Source organism: Cyphomyrmex costatus, unplaced genomic scaffold (genome assembly GCF_001594065.2).
Source record: "Cyphomyrmex costatus isolate MS0001 unplaced genomic scaffold, Ccosl1.0 scaffold100, whole genome shotgun sequence".
In the NCBI taxonomy this organism is placed as follows: domain Eukaryota; kingdom Metazoa; phylum Arthropoda; class Insecta; order Hymenoptera; family Formicidae; genus Cyphomyrmex; species Cyphomyrmex costatus.
Genome location: NW_017274955.1, coordinates 2,007,611 through 2,027,840, shown reverse-complemented (window position 1 = coordinate 2,027,840; position 20,230 = coordinate 2,007,611).

The window sequence follows — 20,230 nt, the reverse complement described above, 5'->3', positions numbered from 1 at the left end:
CCTCATGGAAGCGCGTTTCCATTCTGCGATTTTGGGATCGGTTATTTTCAGAGAAGAAGAAGACGCACTTTTCGCGTCACGTCTTCGCGAACAAATCGAGGAAATGACACTCTCTAATGTTCCCTACAAATGAATTACCATTTCATGAGAAATATTCGAAAGGCTACGGTAAGGATGATTTTGCTGAAGTATCTATAGATACTTATAAGAGTTCAGCTATAAATACAGTGTAACTTCAGTATGCACATCGCACCTAATAAAAACTTAATTTATCAAGCATTATTTACTATATATTATTTTTTTTATTTAAATATTATTTAACGATATTATTAAAGATAACACTTACTAAATATTTGTGAAGGTAAAATTATGTTTAGTTATATTAACCAAACATTTTATTATATGGCATTATTTCACTAAACATTTGGTAGCTATCACCAAACTCTTTTTTCAGTATGCATTTAATGCACTAAATCAAATCAGTACATTATGTATGCTTTGAACATAATCCAACTCTTTAAAAACGCCGTACATCCCAAATAAATGCATTATACAAGTCGAATAAAGAATACGAGAGTTAAGCATTAGTATTTTGCTATACTCCATTCTTTACTATCCCTCTGCACTTATGTATCACTAAATAACCATTACGCTTTTTGTAATCCCTATAATAATCATTTTATGTTGGTTATGATATATGGTCGCGCTATCTTACTGGTTTTATCAATATTAATAGTAAAAAATTGAAATCGTTACACAATACAACGTAAAGACATATAATGATTATGTACAAGTTATCGCCACTCTTTGTCCTTTCTATTTTTTTTTAACTTCTGCGGTGAAAATAATTTTGTTGCGGATAATCAAAATAATTACGTAGGGCGCTGAAATTGATTACAAGAATGTCAAAATTGTTTCGTCAAGTACGACTCATCATACTTGAGATTCCTACGTAATTATTTTGATGGTCGAAAAAATTACTTTCAGCCGTGTGTATCTAAGTTACATTTTTAAATGCTTCTGCAATATCGTTCTTTCCGTGTATTTTATACACACACACGTACACAAACATATTACGTTGAATCTTTTTACATCTTTTTTTTTCTCGTAAATCATTAGCTCTCTTTACCGCAAAAATGAATAAAGGGACCCCACTTGTACATAACGATTTCAGGAGCTAGCTCTATTATATGATATGTTGGACATCGATATGTTCTTTTCAACGGTCAGATGTCGTTTCATCGATGGCACTAAGTTCCCAAACTTACACGCTACCGTTCTCAGCGTCGAAGATTCCTACCCGTCGATTCTCTGTTTCTCGCTAAAAGCGTAACGTGCGGAGCAGGCACTTTGCCCCGATACAAGGTGAAAGGAGTTTCATTTTATGTTTCGGTTATACGAAGGATTTCTCGACTGGTCGGCGTGCGTGGATCTGTTCCCATTCGACGTAACAACGGTGACCATCACAAATGACACATAGGCTTTCTAGATCGACCGAATGGGCCACCGGGTGCCATTTGTCATCGAGCTATATTGTGGTCTTGCCTCCGCGCCACGAAAAAGCGCCGCGGTGAAGAATCTTTACTCTCCTTTGAGGGCCGACAGCGATGCCCCGGGGCCGAGATGAACATTGTTGCCCGGTTTCGCATCGATACAGCTTGATTTATGCATTGCGACTCTCTCCCTAGGACGACGGTGGAACGGTGCCCCGAGGTCCGACAATGCCGCGAAAGAAACCACGGAAATGTCGTCCTCTACTTTGGGGTGCGCGCTGCCGATCCCCTCTATCCCGAGACGCGGTAATAAAGGATGGGGCAGGGATGGCCCTGGATGTTTAGGCGGTAGAGAGGGATCGCGGTCTTATATAGCAGCGCGATCGAGCATCTGCCAATATTTGTCATCTATTATCGCTCTTGCCTCGTAAACAGAGAGGTATATGATCCGCTTGTTAAACCGCGCACAACACGTGCATAATGGCACAAACGCAGTGGTATACACGCCTCGCTCTTGGTGAAATATTGCCTCTTGCATCGAAACTAGCGGCCGTCGTTCGCTGTGTCCTCTCGCGCGCCTTACGTATTTCAACCCCGATAATGCTACGATATGATCGTACAAGGCATTCGCGCGCTATCGGCGTTATCAATCGCGCGCTTATTATTCTCCGCGCGCGAGATAAACCGATAGCCGGAGCCGGAAGGAGAAATTTGCGAGCGAATGAGACTATCTGCGGTCGCACGCATATCCTCTCCGCGCCGGGCCGGCCGGCCGCTATTATTCCCTCCACGGGCATATGTAGGACACGTATTCAGGAGGTACACTTTCGAAGACATTGACAGGCGCGTTTCTCCATCTGTTGCCGTCGCCGCGGCCACTTTGCCAGCCGGGAACTACAGTTACTCATTGTTCGGCCGAGGCGTCCACCGAACAAAAACCTTCCCGCGAGATGCAAAACGCGGCATGGCGAGAAGGGAGAAGAACGGAGCGAAGGGGATGAGCGCTGCTGTCGGAGAGTATCACGTAACTCTGCGCAACGGCGAATCGATGGTGCACGGACATGTTGCACGCGATACCGAGGACTGGGTATTGTTGTTGCGCGGAAATTACGTTATGTCCTTATACGTCTTACCATCTGACGCCATTTCGAACCTTTCGATAGTCCCGTCGTGAAAACGCCTCTTTCTTTCCATTCTTATAAATTGTCTCGTCATTTTTTTTGCACGTCGAAATGTGAATATCATTTTCTAGAATTAAGAATGAACATTTGTTGAAGATGCGTTTATTGTTTATTTTCGTGAATCGTTTAAAATTCTGATGGAAGTAAAATAAGTCTATCAATCTATAATTAAATATCGATAATTAAATATCGAGTGCGTAAATTAAATTATTGATAACGCAATAGGTACAATTTGCATGCGATATAAATACTTATCAAATTAAATTGAAGTAAATGCAAACGTTTCAATTCCGTGTTTGAGTGTATGGTATAATTTGTACTTGTGACTTCCGCACTAAAGAGAACTCAAATACGGAATTGAAACGTTTGCATTTATTACACTTCAACTTAGTACGTTTATATTGATAATTAATAGGTATCACAGAAATAGGTGTTTCATTAGGAAGTCTTTGGTTTTGTGGTATTTATATTTGTGTTATGAGAGCGTGAGATATCCCGGGTACCACCCTGACCCACCTGGGGGCGGAATCGCCACCGCCCCGGCCGCCCCCGGGCGTACTCGAGCAGCGTTTTACACGCGTACCCGTTATACGCGCGTGCTTTAACGTGAGATGTTCCCTGACCTGTTTGTCCGTGAAATGTCGAAATCAGCTGTGGCCGCCTCTTAACTTACGACGCATTCATCGTGGTATAATAGCGATAAAGATTCGATGTATCGTGAAATATACGAGCTTCGCGAATAGGGGCATGACAAATTTATTATTGGACGGGCAAATTCTCGACAGCGCTTCTACCTTCTAAGAAATTTCGACAATTGTAAACGTAGGCCTACTTCTCGCCAAATTGTATAGACCGACAAAAAGACGTACAGAGAGGACACGTAACCGATTCCGCCATTGTTCCAGGACGCGTACATGCAACGCGGAACAATGCTCATAGATCCGTAATGAACGGGCTCCGTATTGTGTCCTCCGGTACCGCTCCCGTCGTCGTCGTCCCGTATGTCACGCGCGAAACGTCGCGTCGCGCGCGCGTCAAATCTGCGCGCATCCAGGACGAGAGCGGCCGTTGGCGTGAGCGCGTGTGCGGGGTTAATACCTCTATGAATGCACGCGTACGCGCCGACGGATTGTACGTACGGCGAGGGTGCATCCGCGGGAACCTCTTGCATCGTTGAGAGGCGTGGTAGGTTCACTCCCAGGTGCGTCTCGTCCTGGGACAATGCCATGTAGGAAACGACACCATCGGCCACGCCCCGATTTACGTGCCCTAATATACGCTCGCCCCATGGCAGATGCGCCCCCCCGATATGTATAAAGAGAAAAAAAAAATTTTAAAAAAATAAAAGGTAAAGCCGAGGGAAATAATGACGGCGTGCAATATTTCCAGCATATTCCGGTCTCGATGCGTTTTATTACGTCTCTTGTTGATATCTGTCACATCACGATCATAGGCATTTTAACTCTTCTGTCAATGTATAATTTTTCACCTTTTCACCGTGTTTTACAAGAGTCGCGTTTTATTATGTCTCTTGCTGATATCTGTTACATCACACGATCATAGCATTCCAACTCTTCTATAAATGTATAATTTCTCACCCTTTCACTGTATTTTACGAGGTTCGCGCTAAAAATGTAACAGTGGTGATGACATAAAATAGATTTGCTCTTTTTCGAAGAAAGTTCTGAACTGGTGTACGCTGCGGTTACAATAAATTGAAATGAAACAATGTTTTAAAGACGCTCATTAAGCATCAATGTTATTATGTAAATTGCTTGTCAATTTACTGCTCCAATTTAGGACTGTATTTCAAGACTGACGAACGATAATAGGCGCACAATTCGGTTAAACTGGAAATTGTATAAACTTATAAGGAATATTATTATGGGCACGAAAAACTACTTTGATTGAATATGACGTTTTCTACTCACGTGTTTTTAATTTCATCGGTCGTTTTTTTATTTTATACTGCAACTTGTATTTTTGTTTTATTCCAATTTATTGCACCAGTTTAGAACATTCATCGAAAAAGAAGAGATCTAAGTCTGTATAAAATTATCCTTTGTTGTTTGATAAAATTTTTTAAGTGTCGTAATGAAATTTGCACAAAAATATAAAAATTTTTATTGTTTAATATATTCAATGTACACTTTAAAAAGTAGCGGAGTCTATATAATTCTTACTGTGTCGGTGTTAACCGACTTTGTTATCATAACACTGATATAATGTGGATTTAATACCATAGGTTTTTTAAATATACACCATAATGATGTTGATATAACAGAATTTTGAAATCCACCACCATGTTAGTGTTAATATTAAGACCAACATAGTGAGAATTATGTAGACACCGCGTGTTAAATCTATACCTAAGGTGTTAAAGCCGACATTTTTTAGAGTGTGGGAACCGTAGTACCCATGCATTGATAGAAAAGTTAAGCGAATTGAAATACTGCTGTTATCTAACCCGATCTTCATAACATCTTTCGAAATTAAAAAGAAAATATAAGTGTTTAACACACACACACGCATGCACGCACTCTCTCTCCCCCTCTCTCTCTTTCTCTCTAAAATAACAATGATATTCAAGGCTACTGAGAATTAGAGGGGAAGCGTAAATTGTTAAAATATAAAATAATCTTTACTACATTTGTGTGATGTGCAGGTGTCTTCTTTATTTTGAATTCTTGAACGGTTCAACTCTCTTTGGAGCCATTATCAGTAATCTAACATAATCTTGATCTATATTGGTTTTCGAAATTAATTCACTGTTAAAGAACGAAATGAACGTGTATTTTCTATCTTATTCGCTTTCAACGCACTTGTGGTGACGACATTAGTCGGGATAACCGTGACTCTCGTCCATCTATCGTCGAGAAATCAATCGTCAGCATCGGAAACCACGCGATCTCACGCAGATGCGACATGCGGTTGCGGCTGCATGCATCATTGCATAAGAGAACAAGCGACAAAAACTTCGGCGGTCTACACCACGTACCTAAAATTCACGTGACTGCCACAAGCATTACCGTTGCTCCACATCGGTTGCTCCGTAATGTGCCCTCGCATTTACATACAGATCGGAAGGAGAAAAGCAACAAAGGCGTCTCAGTTGGTCCGACGAAACACGCGCGCCAAACCGCAGACGAGACGAGATGGATCGCGATCATTATGCTACGGGACGCATTTAGGTCGCAACTGACCCAGTTCTAGTCCCGAATTCGCTTCATGCAAAGGAGATTCGTAACCGCTGTCTGCGCGCTACGTAAGAATATATTGAATATATTCGCGCGAAATTTCTTCGATAATGCATCTTTTCTTTCTCGTAGGAATGATGATTAAAACGAAGCAATGGTTTTGAATCGTTTGTACGACACAAAGCTCATACTTTTTTTCATCCAAAAATATCAAATATGTAATAAAATATTTAAATTAAACAAAAGTTATATTTAATCGTGAAAAATATTTCTTTCTACATTTTTTTTTCTTTGTGTAGATTTTTCGTACTTTAAAAAGATATTTTACAGATTACCATTTAACAATACGTTATTTAAAAAATGTATTAATAAAACATTGTTTTCAGTGAAAGAAGTAATTGACAATTATTGCCGAATAATAAAGACTCCTGATTTTCCTCAAATCTTCTAATTGATGACGTCAAAAGCGAGAAAATACAATGAAAATTCTTACAAAATGCATACATTAAAATAAAAATATTTCTCAATAAAACAATATTTGCATCTAATACAGTACACTTATAATTGTACCAAAAATTTCGGAATAGAATAAAATCATATTTATCTTTCTCTTTCTTTCATTTCAATAGTTATATACAGTATAGAGTGTAAAAGTTTCCAGCCAATAACATTTCGCATTTTAATTTATAAAAAAGAAAATTTGATAAGATTTTAATTACCGGATATTAGTACAAGATGTAGGTAACGAAATCTTGTACTAACACCTATTGTAATAATAATAATTTTATCAGGCTCTTTTTTATAAATTAAGATACAAAATGTTACTAGCCGGAAACTTTTGTACGCCACCGTATATCTTGTTTCATTTTCTGTAGGCTTATTCTGTAACTTTTAAACAACAGTTCGATATCATTATACCGTCGTTGCACAGTTTTTTTTTTTATCATATAAAATACCTGCGCAACAGCATTCCTAGCTGATAAAATTGTCGTTATATGTGGATTTAGTTATTGGAATACAAAGAAAGTTTTTAATATATTTTACAAATCTATTTTATCGATTACAAATGTTATTTTATTAAACAATACTTATATTTTTAAATATAGTATAATTTCAAAATTTTTCTTCATATTGCTTAGGAAAAGAAGCATAAAAAGCACATTTAATATTCAGTTCAGAAACGATATTGTTAAAGACATTGTAATTTCTTTAATACTTTTCTTCCGTCATGGATTTTAATTAATTAGAATGATATTCGGGTTTGTTGGATATTCATAGCTAGAGAAACAGGATCTATGATTTCTGTTTTACATTACGTAATGATTGTCTTATAAATTGACAGTCTGCGATTTGAGAATAAATATTGGAATTAACATTCATGATGCCAATAAAAGATCGATGAAGTAGAAAAGTAATGGAACGTAGATAGATAAGAGAGGAATTCAAATGTATAGACGACAACAAATATGACACGCGAGCGTTAAGTAAATTATGTATTTGTACATGATATAACATTTTTCAATAAAATAACGTTTACAATCGATAAAATAAATTTGTGAAATACATCAGACACTTTTTTTTATCTCTCTGATAATCAAATAACCATAATATATATTAAAAATTATAAAGCTATCACTCATTTTGAATTTTATTTATATTATATTTTATTTATATTATACTCTTTCGCTTCTGACGTCACTATTCAAGATGGCCGCAATGAGTAGGCAGAAATCTTAATGAGAAAAAATAACAAGCACTTTATATATCATTTGGATGAAAAAATAAGAATTATTTTAATATGATAAACCGAAACTAAAACTTGAACTATACATCTGTGATTCTCTCATTCTAAAACATTTTACGCACTCTTGTGCAAAGATATACTGCCGAGATACGCGCTTGTTGTGCGGCGGAATGGAAAATGTTTGTACTTTGAGAAAAAACGTAATTATTTCTCGAACTTCTCGTCTCATAGAGCGCTTTTCTGACGTGGGAGGAAAACATGACGTCCAAAACGTCTCTTTCTCATCCGTTCCTTCATGGCATGGCGTCGCGGGCGAATGAATGGCGGGATCTCACGGCGACGACCCGTTTCCGACGAGTCGCTCGCCGAGCAAACCGAACGACTCGCGTTTTCCCGCGGTACCTGTCGCCTCCGCCCGCGCGCCGTCGCGCGCCCTTCGCTCATCACCGGGGAGCGCGCAATCAGCATGTGTATAACCGGGCGGGCGAATCGTTCACGACATCCGAAGCATTGTAACGCAACGTGTCATTCCGGTAATGCCGCGCGGGGCTACGAGCGTAACAATGCCACGCACATAGACGTTTAATTATCATAGAGTAATGCATCTAATGACATATATTAGTCCGCGAGTCGCCATATGGGGACCCTTTTGTCCCGCCAGTATATACGGTATATAATAATAGTCGCTCACGGAAAGAGTTGTGCACGCGCATGCGTACCGCGGTGGTATACCAATGGCCCTCCTCTTCCCTTCGCGGTTCCTCGCATCCTCTCCGCCTCCTTCCCCCCCCCCCCCCCCCCCCCCCGGCCGACGTCATCCGTTTGTCTCGTTCTATCACTCGCGGTGTCCTCCGCACTCCTCCGCGACTTCGCGTCTCCTTCGTGCGCGCGGGGGACTCCCCTCTTGGACGTTTCTGGCTTCCTGCGCTACCGTGAATCATTCCGCGTGCGACTGCGTGCGACTGATTACCGTAATCAGGCTATTCCTGGTTCCGGTATATCGACCGCTAATTATAATCATCGATTTTTCTCGTACGTCACTTCCTTATTTTCATGCCGCTTCGGCCCCGCGGATGTACGGCCAAACGAATCCCCGCGCCGTGCCACCGACCACGGGAAAGCCTATCATTCGGTAGCTTACACCCGTGACCTGTCAGTTTGCTGCGCCGGAAGTGAGAACGTTGCGAAACCACGCGCAAGTAGAAACTGCGCGTCCTCGATAACCTGATCGCGTCCGATCAGGCAAACTGTCATACTTAATTTAGCTCGTCAAAAAGCGCACGCTTTTGCAATTAGCACGCTAACTTGGAAAAGGTATTGGGGGAAGCAAGGCGAAAGCATTTTAAATAATGACCTTCTTTCAGTCTTTACATTACGGGGGGATAGAAATGATGAATAGAAATATGTAGATTATATTATATTATATACCCCTTTACACGTGAAACAAAACATACAAATGGAATATTTAGTTCAAAATATTCTATTTGAAACAAAATCGAGCAAGGCTTCAGCTGCGTTCAGTAGAAAAAGAGCAGCTTTGCAACTGTTGTAAAATTCTTTATTTTATGATTAGTTTTTTTCTTAATTTCTCACTAAAAATTTAACTGATCATGTTCAAGAACTTTACAATAGTTACTAAAAAATACAGTTAAAATTAGATAATATGGATAAATGATTAACAAGCACTGCGATATTGGATGTTTTGTATTTCAATTTAATTAATAATATACATAGATCGATAATAGACAGAATTTATATTTGAACCATTTGTCAAATTTATCATAAAAGTCTCTCTGGAACGTTCAATCAAATCACTGTAACTGTAATTCATATTTAGAAGTAATTCATATTTGATTATGAGATCTAAATTTTCGTGTATATATATTGTTAAAATATTGTGCTATAAATTCCACGCGTATGCTATATAATTTTCTGTCTGATGCCCAAAAAAAAAAAAAACAGCAATAATTCTAAAGCAGCAAAATTATTTTCTTGCGTGATTACAAAAAGCTGTTTTTTCTGCTAAACGCAGCCTTTCTTTCTGATCACAACCGATAAATGATGTGCTAGATTTAATTCACCGCGCCAACGTTTTTCGAAGTTTTGTTGGCAAAAATTATTTGCAATTGTTAAAAAATCTTTTTTAAACGAAAAGATAAAAAATTATTTGGGACAGCTGAAAAGTACTCTGCCTCCTTTTCTCCCTTTTATGCCGTCACCTACGCACTTTTAAGAACGACGTATTCATTGCAATGCGATTGCAGCCACGGACATTTATTTGTCATCGATTTTTAAAAAACCTTCGATCGCAATATGTGTATCTTGCGCACGCACTTCAAGAGAGATACGTATCTTTTACGCGTGGGCTCGCACGCACGAGCGCACGCGGTTTTTCTGCACCCGTGTTGCGAAACGAGGAGAAAATTGAAACGCAGCTTTCCACGAAGTCGGAAAGTGCGAGCGCCTGCCAGTAAATTGCTGCCATTAGTTGAGCGCGAATGCCTGACGTTCAATTCCCTGATACCTCTTTGGCGTAATCGGCTCGAGCCCTTTACGCGGAATTCATCGTGTAACCCATACGTATATATACGTGCAAACGCGATGATATAGCGTCAGGGCTCGATATAGTGCGAGCTTAACGGCCAATTGCCCTCGTCCGTGCCGCGAAATGGAAATCGACCGTTAATCCAGTTAGAGAAACGAGTGGTATCGTTGCGAGTGGCGTCCACGAGGGATATATATCCCGCCATGGGATCACCGAAGTAATAAGCGCGGCGGGCCGCGTAAGTAAAACCGCAATTATCTAGAACTCGACCGTGCGAGCTGTACGTTCCGCTTTTCAACTTGCGCGAAACTAAAGCGGACACAGTTTGTTAACCCTTTCATTGTCGGAACATTAAGAGAAAAATCTCCATTTTTCACTGGGAAAGAAGGCGAGATGGTTGACATAAAATAAGTTCTAAGTAGGAGCTTTCGATAAACGCTTATTTTAATGATAATTATAAATATTGTTTGAATTTTTCAAGAGTATGAAGATTTCATTATTATATTTAAATTCATTCTCCCATCTTTTTCTATCCAGTGTAATACGTTGGAATTCAATTATTTTACCAAATTCTATAGCTTGAGATTTACTGTATTCTACTTCCACATTCAATTAATTATAATAATTTTACGCTGAAGATGACTCAAAGCAGAACCGAAATGTCCGTTTTGTATCGTATGATATTCGTAATATTATATTAGAAAAATTGGTTTGCCCAATCGATGTATTAGCTCTTATTGCCCAACTATGTACTTGTACATTTTATATCTATAATATTTATTATTGAAGGAGTTCTTAATAATTTATTTATTACTTTTAATTTATGAACATTGACACAAAATATGTTTCGTTAAGTAAAAGAAAGAGAGTTTTCGGTAAACACTTAATTCAAATAAGATCTATTTTTTTGGACTGAACTTTTGCACCAGAAGAAGAGAAAATGAAAAAAGATGAACTGGTGCAAAAGTTCAGCCAAAATGAAACCAGGCTTATAATCTAAATTTTTCACGGAGGGAAAGAAGGCACGAAGATTAGTAAAATATTTTTCAGAAGCAAAAATTTACGGAAAATTAAGGAAGCAATCGCATATTGTGCTGTGGCGGTCGGTAGCGAGAATCAACCGAATCTCGAGCCGTTTTCAATCCTCGTAAAATCGATTCGATGCGACGTGTCCAGTGAGTCGCGAAATGTGCGCTCGGACGTGCACATTTTGCGGTGAAACAAAAACAAAGCGGCAGGTGACGGCGCACAAAGAGAAGCGCTTTTAATTGCTGAACAATGAGAGCGAGCCTTGCCACACCTTGAGTGCCTGTGCTGCACTACCGCGTGGTTTACGCAGACGGATCGGCGTTAACGCCGAGCGGTAGCGCGCACCGTCGGCAATTAGTGCCGCGCCCATTGGCAGAAAACGCCAACAGTCGGCGTTAACGAGACGACAACTTGGAATTAAGCGGCGCATCCTAAGCACGGACCGTACGTTTGCCTTTACAATTTCAGGTCTTCGATTTTGTATCTCTCTCTCTCTCTCTCGTGTTTTTTCAAGCTTAATTGCCCGTACGAGAAGAGGCAATCGCGTGTTCGATCCCTGGCACCGAACGTTATTTCTCGAGGATCAAGCGTTCGAGTAACGGAGTCTTTATCCCTTTCGGCGGCGGAAGACGCGAGTACAAGCTCCTTCGCCCGTATACGTCTGCGTGATTACGGAAGAAAATGGGCCACTCTCCGGCCTTCCTCTCTCGACGTCAACTTCGTGTGCGTCTCGTCGTGTCTCGCAGCCCGAGGCACCGAACAAGCGATCTGAATTCGCGCAAAAGTATGAATAAAGCATTGCCGTGACAGAGCCGGAACAACGGCATTGCACGTTACGCCGGCCACATGCGAAACATCTGGCATTTTTCACGTGAAAGAGAAAGACCGTGGAGGCCGAAAGACGAATTTCTGAAACGGTTCACGCCCCCTGTCACGCTCCTTCGGAGTGGCCGCGGCGGCCCCCGGGGGAATTTATATTGTCGCGACGCTTTATTGTACGGACACGCGCAATTATCGTCGTGATTGTTCCACGATCTAGCCCTTAATTAACGATCAATGAGATCACTCGCGTGTGGACTGGCAAGAAGGAATTTCATTCCGGCCTGGTTCAAGAGAGGCGTAAAGGCTCTCGTGCGGATTCGCACGCGGTTTTTTTTTCTGTCCCGTCGTGTTATTACCACCTACCTACCTTATTCGAACAGTATTTGGCACGTGCACAGAAACTGGTTGGTGTCTTGTTTATGGAAACGAAATGTATAGTTTATCGTACGGCGAGAAGAGTTAGAATTTCGCATTTTATCTTGAAATTATTAACATTTGGTTCGAAGACGAATAATAAATTGATATTACTCGATTTACCCGTCTCTTTTGTATCAGAATAAAAAAATACGTGTGTTAAAAAGTAGGTTGCGTTAATCTAAAAGTAACAGGATTATATTTTCCGAATAATATCAGTGTTAAAAGTGTTGGGCTATTTTGTGTAAATAACTAGCACAGATTAATGATATAAGATAAGTGATTTATTACGATTACTCAAGTGTATTATAACTTTGAATTAGACGTTACAAAATATGGATAAAGGCTTTCGAGCGAGACAGTAGTTCTGAAGCGCGCGGGAGGTAAAGAAAGGGGGCGCATGTATCACGTGACTCCATGAACAAGAATTCGAAGAGGGAAAAAAAAACAATTTAAAATAAACAGACCGAATATCATATCAAACGTAATTGACGTTAGATCGCATTTTTCTGAACAAACGAAAGAACGTTCTTATGCATCGCGAAACTATATCTATCATAGATTGAATACAAATGATAAATCACTATTATCCGATTTGCTCTTATCTCTTTTATATATCAGAAATAAAAATATACGTGTTGAAAAATAAATTGTGACGTAAAGGGAACAGGATTATATAGTTTCCGAATAATGTAGGCGTTAAAAGAAGAAAATTCTTGCGCGTCGCAAAAGATTAGAGGGAACGTCGCTCTCGCGTCCTTTTCCGAGGTTCTTTATATCCGCGTGCTTATTCCGCGCCGCAGTCCGTCGAACCGTTGTTATGCGCGTCCCGTCTATCAGGATATATCGATCGCCGCTCTGCCGGTGGGCGTTCGTTCGACGAAGGAGGTCTCCGAGATTGACGCGCGTCGGTCGACCTGGCGACGTATAACGCTTCAGATTTATTCAATGACGAGAGAGAGAGAGAGAGAGAGAGACGATCGTTAAGGGTTCCGAGAGGTGGGTGGGGCAGGGTCAAGGGGTTCGTGGCCCCTTTCCGATATCCGACGCCAGACACGTGCTCCATTCCGGCACGGCTCGACGCCAAGAATCCGTGGCGCGTCCCGCGCGGCGTGATTAGCGTCGCGCGAGCGTCTGCTCGTCGTTAGCTCGTATCGCGGTGCAATCCGTCACGCTCTATAAATTACGCCGATGACACGCAGCCGATGATTAAATCCGTTAGACGTTTACTCTTTCAATAATAATAATAATAATCTCTGCGCGCTGCATTTAGATGAAAGGCGATCGATACATTAAACGACGAGCCATTCGAGAATGTATCGAGTGAGGAAGTCTCAGCTTCCGTCAGCGCTTGGTAAGAACTAAGTTTAGCCCGCGGCGGCCAAATTGCGTCTCCGGTGAGTAGCGACGTGTTAAAGTCATACGTCATATTTCCGTAACCGTAACTGTCGCTTAACCGACATTCGTTTTATCGTCCGCTGTCGCCTCCGGAAATTGTCAAACGAGACGTGCGAGAAGGGTCGCACTTTTTTGGTTCTTTATCACGGGTAAGCATATGTCCGAAGAAATGTAGTAAGTACGGTATCCTCCCTCGCTTGTACTTTTATTTTGTGTTTATACATAAATAATAGTCACATATATCGAGCAAGAAATTCGACGACTGTTGATCTTTATAGCGTTAATATTATTTTATCACTATTTTATTATGTTTTAGGCTGAGTTGTTCCATATATTATTCTCTTACTCTTTTGTTCATCTAGGAAGTAAATTATCACATAGTTTATCCGAAGATGATGGGGAACAACTGGCCCTTAATGCGTTGTTAAGTTTTGCTAATGGAAGGAACTCAATTCCAACCATGAAAATTAATTTCAACGATGATTCGCTATTTGCTCGGATTCGCAACTTAAAGTGTAACTTTAGCAGAGGAGAAAAACGAGAGAAGAGAGAAAAAGGTCAACGTTTGTTTCTTGAAGGTCGAGAAACAAATTTATCGCGATGCAGATCGCGCGGCAAGAAGAACTTTATTCGTCTTATCCATTCTCTTTTGGCTTTCCTCTTTGAGATACTATGTCTCCTTTTCCTCGTCATTCTACTCCTCCTCCGCCGTTTCTCTCGTGCTATCCTGTTCCTCCGTGCGTGTGCTCGCGTGCATACAGAACCGTTCGTGAATCGTGCGATGACTGGCGAAAATCAATTCAATTCCGCCGTATATCTAATTCAATAATCTGAACGTGACGAGTGGGCGAGGAGAATGTAAATGCGATAAATGAGTCCGAGGTGGTATTATAAGAAGGAACGGAGAGGAACAAAGAGTACCGCGACTTCCGGCTGCTCCGCATGACCGACTTGGCTGTCATAAATCGTTTCGTGGACGGAACCAACTGCGGCTCGGCTTCGTCCGCCTTACGAATCTGACAAATGATCGCTTCACGAGAAGCCAATTAACACCTCGTACAACAGTCGTACAAGTCGTGTAACAGTCGGTGGCATGTGTTGGTGAAATAATTTTGATCTGAACACCGTGACGTATGTAAATCGTAAACATAAGTTTAGATTCTAGACATGCGTATATTTAACAACGTTTTCGTTTCCCAATCTGTTTTCTACGCCCCGAGTATCGCTTTACAATTACATTGATACGTAAATCGATGATGTAAAGGAGATGACGGTCTCGTTTTATTGTTCAGTCGATAACAACGACTCAACAAATTGAGAAGTAGAAGGGGAACTTGGTGAACGTTGCTTGAAGGTATCGTTTATACCATGGCTAGTTCATACATTTTTTAAGCGTTCAGCTTCGCAACGATGAGGTAACGAGACAAGGGTAGTACAAAACGCGAGGGTTAAAATTCCGAGAACGGAACGTTTAACACCGTCAATTAGCATGATTCATAATGTGGATTCCGTCTTCATTTCACGGTATCCTTAATGAAACCGTTAAATATCTTTGTCCAATATGTGAAGACACAAATATTCCACTCCCTTCTTTCCCCTCTCTCTACCTCTCTTTCTTGCTCTTACATATTAAAAGATTACAAAGATTAATATAAAGTTTCTTCGTAATCGTCACCATTAACCCGATCCTAAAAAAGCTATCCGTTTACGAACACGCCGTCGAAGATAGCTGTGCGTTCCCTCTAGATGTTGCCATCTATTTGGCACATCCGTTGTCATGGTGGATTTCTTGCTGTCGAGGGGCATCCACTCGCTCGTGGCAAGATAAAAATACGGTCGGAAGGGTATTAGTCACTGTGCGATGGCCCGTGGGGTTCAAAGAGAGAGAGAGAGAGAGAGAGAGAGAGAGAGAGAGAGAGAGAGAGAGAGAGAGAGAGAAGCACAGAAAGAAGGAGGTAGAGAGACGAGTCTTTCACGCGTACTCCGTCACCCTGCAAACTGCACTAATACTCTTTCGCGGTGCACGCATGTGTGCGTAGCACGTTAACTAGATCGCCAGGAAGCGAAGCCGTTAAATCACGCGGGACTTGGACAAACTCGGAATGCAACGTGGTTGCGCGTACATTATATATACGTATATATACACATAAACGGGACGGAATGTGTGCGCCCGGATTGGCACTGTATGTATTCCGCCGCCTCATCGGGCGCGGACGTATCAATTAACTCGGGAACTCGACGGCCATCTCAACTAATTTCCATCCATTCTCGACATACCTACTCGATGTGCCATGAAATTATCGGTCGATAGCTATACGAACCGCTAGCTACCGTGCCGCTCTTTCGTGAACCCTCGTATACGAGGTCGACGGTTCGCTTTTGAATTATCATGGAGGGATGATTCGAAGGCTTCTTTTTCTCTCGTTAAAATGTAAGCACGTAGGAATATTGATAAATTAAATTGCATTTCCTTTGGTAGAAATGACGCGTATCTTATCGAGGCGAAGTCATTATAATTGCGAAGCTCGATTGGTTAGCAGCAGTTACTTTTCATCCTATCGTTCTTTTTTTTTTTCTTCTTTTTTCATAACTACAACGTGTTAATGAAAAGCAAATGTCGACAAATGCGATATAAGCGCCTCTCGCTCGTTCGGGACGCTTAATTACACGCAGTTGCCGGCTCTTAAATCCACCCCGATGTGATTAAAAGCAACCGGCATCATAATCGCGATGCAGAAATGCGTCATGTATGTATGTATATCGGCTGGGTGCGTCGGTCTCGAACGAATAACGAATTGATATTGAAACTGGCAGCGATCAATAATTAGCCTCGACAGTTCGCCTCAATTAGGGTAAGCTTGCGTAACGAGGTGATTGCGGGAGCGACGTGATTCGTTAGCCGGCTCAGAGGAATATCACGGTGTCCCCGAGGCCCCTCGATGAGTGTCGCGTGAACCAACCGGATACTTTAATGACCTCTAACGACGAGCAATTAACTCGAATCGGACGGTAATGTTATCAGCCTTGCGTTACAGGATTGCCTCGGCCTGTTCTATTCCGTGCGGCGCGTCGCGATGCGATGGCCAACGCTCGTTATGACAGCGTCAGAATGTTCGGTGTTGTTTGCCCATTAGACTCGACTGTTCGACAACGTCGAACATGAGAGCGCATTGATCGCTCGTGTCGGGTGACGTTATTTGTCTGATTTTCCGAGATATCGTTATATACTTCATTCGCAAGAGATGCAACACTGAGAGAAAAGGATTTTGTTAATTTAACTTTCAGTATCTTTAACAAGTGATTTATAAATATATGACAACAAATTGATTTGTTGTGATTGCTGTCAATTATTGGTAACAGAAGCAAATTATATATTTTATTATATAATCTAACATATTTTTTGGCTAGACTTTAGACTTGTCTACGTAGAAATCGTTACAGATGATCGTGGGGTCTTAAGTCGTATAGGAAAACTGACCACAATTGCAGTCAAATATAAGAAAAATACTCGACTAAAATTGATCAGTTTCCTTTAATTTTTGAGATCGTCTACTTTTATATAAACGAGTCTTTTATTTACTAGTGATACAGTTTTTGATTTTTTATTATATTAACGAAATAATTTGCAATAGTAACTAATTAATCGTTATCTTAACAAATATTGCATTTGTTTCCCCTTGATTTGTTCTTATAATAAAATCATTTCTCTCAGTAAAGACTGTTCGATATTAATGATTTTATACTTCGCGGGGAAACATATCAAAATGCAAAAACCACGCGTGTGGAAAATTCTTATTTTTACTACGTGATAATAAATCGCGTTCGCCCTCTTGTCACAGTATATGTTGTTAGTAAAATCGGCGGTCTTTAAATTAAAAGGACTCTCTGTCCAAGTTCGGGTTGACTTTTCAGACACCAGCTTTCCGATCGTGTGCGGCACTTTGGTAACTGGACTCGCGTGCATCTCTTAATGCCAGCACGTGTGCGTCGCGCGCGTCTGGGCCCGCCTTTGAAGTACTAGGCCTCACGCATGTGTGTCCCTCGGCTTTTCCAGCAAACTACATGTAACTGTGTTAACCAGATGTCCATAAACCGTAGGTCTAACCATAGCCTCGTTAGTTCTCTCTCTGTAGTCTTCCCTCTTGGCTTTACAACCGATTCGGATTAGCGTATTAATCTGTTCATACATTTGACAGATTGATTACGCTCGCCTCTCATTCACGCTTAATAAATTTCACGAATGATATATTGCGGTAAATCTAGTTAAAATAGGATCGTTTGATATAATAATCAAAATGATTTCGAGATATGTACTATTGTAAAGCTCTAGAGAAAAGTAATATAAATATCACGAGAGAATTCTTACCATGAATCATGTATTAGCAGTACGTTAGTCTTTTGTACAGCGCAGAAGGTACACGCTTCTTGCTTTTCTCTACTAGTAGAAATTATAGTCTGCGGTGAGTTCGAGAAGGAGGCGGTTTTGCTTTTGAAATTTTAACCGTGGTATCCCCATCTAAAGTCGAGTCGTTAGGATCATGAGATTTGTTAACAGACCTAGCAGGGGCGAGAAACGGCGAACCTTTCGGGCTCCTTTGTCCATTTTTTTTTTTTTTTTACTAAGCCTTGCCGACATCACGGTGTGAAATTTCAAAGAGTACCATTCAGTTTTCCGTCATCTCTCCACTTAATACTTTGCTCTCTGTCAGTCGCTAGTCTGTCTCATTCGAAGGAATCGAAGGATTGACTTCAGAGATTTATCACTGAATTTTTAAATGAAATGAAATTAAAGCAAAATAGTTTTTCTTACCCACCGTTTTATGTGTATCCGTAATTGTTATTTTTACATTAATTAAATTTCTTGTCGTAATTCTGAAATTCCTTTCGTATTATTGTAATGCGTGTATTCAATTTATTTCTCTCAGTTGTACTACATCTCCCTGCCATTTGTAATCCATTTATAGATCGTGATGAACGCGCGCGATTCGCGCGGAACGGTGTTTGTGCGAGCAAAGTGTCGTTCCGCCGGCTTCATAAAATGCTCCCGCCGCTCCATTCGTTTCAATTGTATCGCGGTGGGGTGTACCGCCGTGAAATTAATCGCACAGCGGTGTCTTTGTCTGGTGACGGTACGCGACCTTTATTATCGCAACACGTTCGAAAGAACAGACGGATCTAATGACCCGAGCCTTGAGAACGGTCTCGCGGACGTGACACTCGCACGCGCCTAATTATTCACTCGCAAGCTGCCGGACGGATGAATGTATATCTTCCGAAGGAAATCGTTCCCTTTAATTTATCGGTGCGCATACATAGCATACGTAAATCTGAACGCGACATTACATAATGATGAAACTATACGTTGACGTTGTTAATTGAATATCATCCTATTTGTATCTCGAATCGTAATTTGTACGAATATTAATGATAAAATATTATTAAAGAATTAAGTGAAAATTGTAATTGCATTCTTTTCTTATTTGTATTAAATTATTCGCAAATTTAAGTTTTTTATATTGACATAGAATTATTAATGTTTTTTTATAAAGATGTTTATTAGTATAATAATTTTGCTAAATTACTTGTCAATTCAATATGTGCTATTACTATTCTGATTCTGTTCATGACTGCGTTTCAAGACCAAACAAAATTTCGGCGTGTGGTTTACAGAATCAGATGTATATATGAATTCACACAGAAATATTTAAGGATATTTAATATTTTTAAATTATATATTATGCTTAGGCCAAAACCTTGCTTTAAATGGACGTAAGCGTTAAATTTTAAGCGCTAAGGTGACGTCATATTCGTCCTTACGCTTACTTTAATCCGTAAAACATAAGCTGTAACGAAATCGGCAATTCCCATTTCTTAACGCTAAATAAGTCCTGGATATGTGCACCAACCAATGAGAGACCAGAAATAACGGTTGCACCACGTAATGAGATTTTAAATGTCAGTATATCGCGAGTGATGACATCTGCAATATTTTACAACATATGGAAAGCAGAATTGATAGAATTGATGACGAGGTTCTCGTCAAATATGTCAAAATAAACCCAATATTATATTATTGATCTCATATTTATGTTTAAATGCTGCTATGTTGCATATAACCTCGCTGCCTGATGGATATTGATGTCTTAAAAATTATGTCCATATTGTGGACTATTTGATTTAACGTGTTAAGTTTTATAGCTTACTTCTTAGTGTTTATAACTTAAAGAGCCTAATGATTAAAGCAAGGTTGTGGACCTGGCATTAGAAATATATTTTTAAAATATTAGAAATTTAACAAAATTTTACGGATTATTCGTGACAAAATCCAAAGTTGATTTACTGAAGCAATCCAAAATTATATTGTTTTATTACTATGAAATTATTTAGTATCTATTTTTTAAATGTTA